The 6,997-nt window shown below is 48.6% G+C and overlaps 1 protein-coding gene across 2 annotated transcripts in view; it reads left to right on the top strand.

Moving 5' to 3' along the window:
* The first annotated feature begins 3,065 nt into the window (after positions 1-3,065).
* The window catches only part of HSPA12A (heat shock protein family A (Hsp70) member 12A), a 52,194-nt gene continuing 48,262 nt past the window's right edge, over positions 3,066-6,997 (top strand). For both annotated transcript variants that reach the window (XM_084210223.1, XM_084210222.1), the window contains exon 1: positions 3,066-3,203. The gene's annotated coding sequence lies outside the window, so the exon portion shown is untranslated. The remainder of the gene's footprint in view (positions 3,204-6,997) is intronic.

Genomic DNA, 6,997 nt, shown 5'->3' with positions numbered 1-6,997 from the left:
GAGAGGACACTGTGCTGATCTCCAATTCTCTCATGAAATTTTTATGGATGCTAATGGATAACATGCATGTGGTAGCTCTGCTAAAATCAGGGCTGGGTTAAGCAGCTATTTGTCTTGCACTGTCAGTTTATGCCAGTGTGTCTGAGCCCTTTGTGTGATGAATGGAATGGATTGAGGCTGCAGCTTTCTGGGGATCACCTAGGCTGCAGAGGAAGACTACAGTGAATTAAATCACCTCTTGATTGCTCCTGAGAAGCGTTCATTTCCAAGCAGATACAAGGGGGAATTACCAGCAGACACTGCCCCAAGCTTCTGCATAAATCTTGCTTTTCTCCATAGTCAGAGTAACACCACAACAACTGAGTTGGTGCTTGGGTTGAACACTGATGGGTGTCTTGGCTGTCTGACACAAAACCACTTTGATGTTTCAGGGTCAAAAAAAGGTTCTTCCTTTCTGCTGCTACTCCCTTGTAGTGCACTAAGCCAGCTGATGTCAGCTTCCTGAGAAGGAAAGAAACTCTTTCCAGACCCACACAAAAAGTGACTCTTGTGCTAGGGACAGGCTAAGATGTCTGTAAGTACAGGTGTTCAGAGGATGTAGATAGATGACTTCTCATGGCACCCTTTTCAAAGTTTGCATTTTGATCGCTATATTTTAACTCATTTTCTGTTATGCTTATAAGATAATCTTTAAAATCACAGATTCGAAACAACCTTGCAAAATTACCATAAAAATTACAAACTTCCTATGGAGTAAGTAACAAAAATGAAGCCCCAGGGCAGGCTCACTTGAGACAGTGACCTTTTCAAAAAGTGTTTTTCTTTCACATGAAATGTACTTTTTCTTTCATTTTCAGGAGAGAGAGATGACAAGAGAAAAAACTGCAGTAATTTATTGTTCTATAATTTATTTCTCTATAATTTTTTGCCTTTACAAAACAAAATTAAATTTAAGAGGCTTTAGTTCTTAATTTTATATTTCAGATTGAGAATCTAATTTTACTTCAAATGCTTTTTTTTGTTTGTTTTAAATGTGGTTCCTCTCATTAGGTCTTAAAAGGACATACTAAGTTCTCTGGAAAAGGGTCTAATTTCTGAAACTAGCAGTCAGTCACATGCCTTCAAATATTCTCCTTCTGCATTATTCAAAACACCTACAGCTGAGTGTGTAACTTAGGCAACCTGGCTTGATATTGAATAATGTAGTCACTGCCGTGACACTCGGAAAGATGTCTGTACCCAGTAAATGCTATTATTGTGTGTTGTCTTGTTGCTTGAGGGATCACAAAAAACTAGCCTGAGTACTACATTTTTTTCCCCAGAAAGTAAATGATTTGGATATGTGTTTACGAGTTTCTTCACTGCTTCTTTTCTTTTCCTCTGCCTTTGTTAATTACCTCAATACATGTTTAAAGCCTACCATTAATTGCTATTGAGGGGCATTTAATCTGAAGCAAAAGTTTCTGCTATTTAAGTCTCTTGTCAGGAAACCAAGTATTAGAGTTGTTTGGTTTCTTATTTCCGAGGCTGTTTAATGACAGCATAAATATTCAGCCTGACTCTGAATAGGTAATTAAAGCTGACTCTTGGCCAGATGTTCCCCTTTGTTGCCTGGCGTGGAGCTGAGGGAAGAGCAGGAAGCTGCAATTCCAGTGCCCACTGTCCCACTTGCCTTTGGAAATTGTGGGGGAGATCCCCACGTTACTGAGTGTCCCCAAGGACAGAAGGTTTCTCCCATGTGAGCAGAGGAATGGGGCGCTGTCCCCCCATCCCAGCGTGCTCCTTCCCTCTCTCCTCCTCAACATCCCTTTGTGCAGCTGATTTTGGGAGGGGGGAGAAGCAAGTTCTGCATTTTCCCTGGATGAGACAATGGGATTTCAGGATTTCAGTCTTTTAGGCGTGTGCAGGGTGGGTGAAGGCTTTTGAGATGACTCAGGTGTGCAGATATGAAGATATTTACAACTTCAACTTCTGTGCCACACCTTCAGTCCTCAGAGGCAATATAGCTCACAGGGAACAGAGCAAATGCCATGAGAGCAAGAAACCAAGGAACAAACTGAGGGAAGTGCTGAGTAAGCACCTGCAGTGCCAGGGGCTTTGCTTCAAGATTTTCTGTTCCTCAAGGGCTTCACAGAGATCCCACCTTGTGTGAGCAACAGCTTTGGTGAGGGGTCTTGGGAGAACTTTGGGTGGATTTTACACTGTCCTGAATATCAGTGACCTCCTGAGCCCAGGAGTCAGCAAGGAACCGGGGCTGTGCTTGGAGTGAATGCCCTTATTTATTTCACGTGAAATACTAACACTGCTTTCAAAAGATGAATGGTGCTGAGGCTGGAAAGTGAGGGAGAATTACACCATGAAGCACGGGTGGACCAGAGGAAAAACCTTTTCTGGCTTCAGGATTGTTCGTGGGAGGATACCAGCCTAATTTTTATTCTCTTGTGTTAGTAACGGCCTCTTACTTAGTTTGGAAAACTCCTAAACTTCATCATGGATCGAGTGACAGTAGGGGTGTCTCTCTCCCAGGTCCTGGAGAAAAGTAGCTAAAAATCACTGGAAACAAGAAGTTCTTGGCCTGACAGCACTGCAGAACCACGGGAGAGCTCACTCCGAAGACAAATAGAAAGAATCCCATGCCGTACGAGCCAGCCGGTAATACATGATGTCAGGGACCCGTCCATGATTTCTGCCTGTCCGGGTTAGCCGTACCTACACCCCTGACAGCCGGGGGAACAACTGGGGTAACCTCCGCAACCTTCTCACGCTCCTTCTCTGCAGGACCCCCGCACCCTTTCCCGGCGCACGGGGCTGAGCCGGGGTGTCACCTCCGGCCACAGACAGGGGTCTCTTTCTATGGCTGTCACCGCGGAGGGCTTTCCGCTTCAGCGGCCGTGAAATCCGCATCTGGGGCCGGGCCGGCCCTCGCAGGCGGCCCCCCCGCCGGTGCCGTCCTTGTGCGGCTGCGAGCGGGCGGGGAGGGGCGGCGCAGCCCCGCAGCCGGCGCGGGAAGCCCGTCAGCGCCGGGCCGGGCGCGCAGCCTCTTCCCCTCGGCTCCGCACCGGCCGCAGGAAGGCGCAGCGGGGCGGGGACTACACGAGCGGCGGAGCCTCCCCCGGGGTGGGCAGCGCAGCTCCGCCGCCGGCCCGTGCCCCGGCGAGCGCGGCGGGAGCGGGCCATGTCGGAGGCGGGGAGCGGTGCCGCAGGTGAGGGGGCCCCGCCGCAATGCAGGAGCGCTGCCGGCGGCGGCTCATGAGGGAACGCGGTCTGGAGCCGGAGGGAGCCCCGTCCGGAGCAGGGGGAGGCGGGAGGCGGCGGACAATGTCCCGGCCGTGGCCGCGCGGGTGGAGCAGGGCAGGGCCGGGCCGGCGGCCCCGCGGTGCCCGGCCCGGGGGATGCCCCGCGGGCAGGGCCGGCCGCGGCGGCGGGAGGCGGCGGCTCGGTGCGGAACCCCGGCCCGCCGGGCAGCGCCGCCGCTCCTCCGCGTGCGGTCCCCGGGGAGCCGGTGCCGCACCGCGGGGGGACCCAGGTGACAAAACAATGCGGCGGCACGGCCGGGCGGGGGCGAGGCGGGGCGGGCGCCCTGCCCGGCGCCGGGCGCTGCGGCGGGCGCGGCATCCCCGCCGGACGGGCCTTTGTGGCTCCGTCCTCCTCGCGGGTCGGGGTCTCTCCCTTTCCCGGCAGCGGCCAGAGGGAGGAGGGCTCAGACTGGAGCTCGGAGGCTGCTGCTGCCATAGAGGCAGCCCCCTGTATAGCGAGAAGCCTGATGCGCTGGAAAAGAAAGACCTGGCAGCCGGGTGGGAGAGACGGCGCTGAGCGCCTGAGCATCCTGGCGCAGCCCCGGGGACCAGGCAGCTCCCAGCGAGGTGTAGGGGTGAGGAAACCCCTACCGGTGCCGTTTTACCACGTTAAGAGGGCCACATGTCTCTGATTCTGCAGACTTGACCCGAGCTGAGCTGAATCTTGTTTTGCCTGAAACAAGGATGCTGTGGGTTTGATCCGTTTGGGCTTACCCTGCCCGATAGGAACAACACAGCCTTTGCAGGACGGGGTGGGCTCTCCCTGTCTGGGAACGGAGCTGGGGGAGGGAGGAGGGTTCCTAGGATACAAATGATATGGGTGAATAACCCTAAGGGAAATGCAGACTCAGCCTGATTTCATTCGATCTCTCCATGCCTTCTTCCTCACTGTAAGCTGCAAAGACTTGAGGAAGCTGCAGTGCTGAGCCAGCGGTGCTGGCAGAAATGTGTGGGGAAACTTACAAGTTTAAGTTTGATCATAGTAGGATTTTTGTAGTAGGGGGACATTTTGAATGACATAGCTTAATTTCAGTGTAAGTGGAATAAACGAGTCGTAAAGTGTCCATTAAAAAACCCCAAACTAAACCAGAAAACACTACTTAGAAACTAGGAGAATCTTCAAGATGCTCCACTGGGTTCTTTGGCTTCCCTACATCTAAATGTTCTCTCAGTGCTTCCTAAATGAAGTCTCTGATATCTGTTTGGTTTGAAGTAACCTGTACCAATTTTCTAGCATGCAGCTGACAAAAGGGAAGAATAGACTGACAGATTCATTTGTCTTTCAGTGACAGGGAATCACGTTTTGTTTTCTGCCATGTTGCAAGGTTGGTGCAATGCAATACTGAAATGAAGTAACTTGTGACATAGGGAGAATCTGTGCAGGAGGGATTTGGTTAGAAGACAGAAGACCAGGTAGTAAAGCAATGATTTGTGATGCCAGAAATCTTTATGTTCTTTCCATGCGCTGGAATGCAGAGGCTGTCAGGGGAAAAAAAGGCTGGAGGGATAAAGTGTGATTTAGTGTGTGTTATATTGACAGTATTGAAGCTGCAGCCACTTTTTGCAGCACGGTACAATGCGTAAAGGAGATGTCTGTATGTAAAATAGCTGAGTGCTGTATGCAGTGCCTGCCCATCATCTTTATAGCTCCACTTAGCACAGCACTGCGGTATCTGCAGCTTGCTTAGTGAAATTGTTCATACCCAGGAGCTACTGCATGTAAAGCTTCTAATTATACTGATTTTTGGCATTTTTCAAGCCTTTGGCTTGTAATTGGGTAATGCTGGTTGAGCTGACAAGTTTTCCTTCATGACAGGCACCCTGTAAGCTTTCAGTCTGAATGTTTGGTTCACTCCCATGGGGACAGCAGTTGGTGTTCAACAGATCTGCCCTGCTCTGTCCCTGCAAAGTCTCCCCAAAGCTTCAGTCAGCTGTAGAGAGGCCCCAAGAGGTCTGTTGTGTCCAGAGGCATTTTCAGCTGATGCATTTCTGGGTAAAGGGGCTTTATCCTGGTCCACCAGGGTTTCTGACAAATGCAACTGTCACCAGGAGCTGGAAGAGGATGCTGCAGCCTTGGATGTCAGCTCAAGTTAGAGCAGCCTCTGGGAGGCCAGGTCTGTGCAGCAAGGCCAGAATGCTGCCTCTGCTATAAAAGACCTGATCCCTTCATGAACGTGTCAGAGTTTAGGATATGTTTTGTTTTCTATCTGTGTCACTGGTGGTTTGGGTTATATGGGACTTGACTGGTGTCTCATCTTGTGCTTTTTGTCTGCCAAATGCTTCTTTTGTTGGTTGAGTTGATGTGACCTGCCATGGACAACTTTTCCCATTTTCATGGCAATGCTGGTGAAATTTTTGAGGCCCCTTCTGGACATCATATCTGCTGTTGCAATGAAGTCTGGATTTCTTTTTTTTTTTTTTTTTCCTTTTAAAGTTACAGATCTGGGCAAATGTTTTAAAATTTCCAGTTACTTATTCTTCTAAACTGCTCCAGGGGATTAATTCCTTTTTGCTTCCCCTCTACTATGATTTCACCTGTTCTCTCTATAAATTCACAGAGCAACCATCCCTTTCTTAAAAAAAAAAATCTCAAGAATATACTTTTACTTTAAAACAATAATATTAAAAGATCCCATTGTGTCAGTTTTCTGTACCTGAATTGGTTCTGCCTTTTGACGATGTGTCAGATGGGATTTCACAAGATTTGACTTCAAAGAGCATACCAGTTATGGTTTTAGAAACTTCTCCCTGTGGCTGTTTTAGTCTGTAGGTATTGTGAAGAAGCAAATTGCCTTTTTGGATTTTTAAAAAAAGCTGTGCTGGCTCCCAGTAAATGATAATGGAAAATGGGAAAGGAATAAAAACAATGCACGCAAACAATGCTACTTTCAATTAGGAGGACGAGAACAGTCATGACCTTAATTTGGTTTGAAGCACCATGACCTTTTTGGGGAGTTTGAATCTGGGCTTTTTTTGTTTTCCTTAAGTGAACTAGCTGTTGATATTTTCTTTATGCAGCTTTAGTGACATCTTTGTCCATCCCTAGATGACTTGTTAGATAATTACTCAGCTTTTGTGTGGCACTTGTCACATTTCTATTAAACAGCCTGGCTGGTTGGAAACAAGGATGGGTGAAGCTCCAGGTTGCATCAGGTTGGTGTTTCTGCAGTGGAGGACTTGGAGTCTGTTTCAGGGATGAGCTCTGAAGTCCATGGGCCGTGGCAGTAAATGGTACACTTGCTTCACAGATGTTCCACTGCAGAGTGTGCAGCTGTTTGGTGCTGTAAGGTCACAGATGCTGGGAATGCTGCTGCCAAGGCTGAACCTCAGTGATCTGAAATGCCTGTGACAGACCCACAGGCTTCATCTTCCTCTCTGTGACAAGTGTCCTGGCTCCTGGGTCATTACATCCAATCTGCCTTTTCTCAGTGACCAGGCACATTTTTGATATTGGAAGAACATTCCTTAGCTCTCCTTATTCAAAATGTGTCAGTTCTGGCCTGTGTGCTGTGCTATTAAGAATCATAATGATATGCATTTAAAATAAACAAATGCAAGTTTAAAATTTTGCTAGAACTGCTATTAAAACAGCGACTTTGCAGTGTTTTAAAATTAGCATGGCAGTGGTGATCTGTGTCAGTAATCAGTATTAAAACAGGAAATTCCTTCAAAGGCTGTCTCAGGGGGATTTGAGAAACGTT

This window comes from Fringilla coelebs (genome assembly GCF_963513975.1).
Source record: "Fringilla coelebs genome assembly, chromosome: 8".
Taxonomy (NCBI): domain Eukaryota; kingdom Metazoa; phylum Chordata; class Aves; order Passeriformes; family Fringillidae; genus Fringilla; species Fringilla coelebs.
The sequence above is the reverse complement of the archived record's forward strand: the minus strand, read 5'-3'. Positions and strand labels throughout refer to the sequence as shown.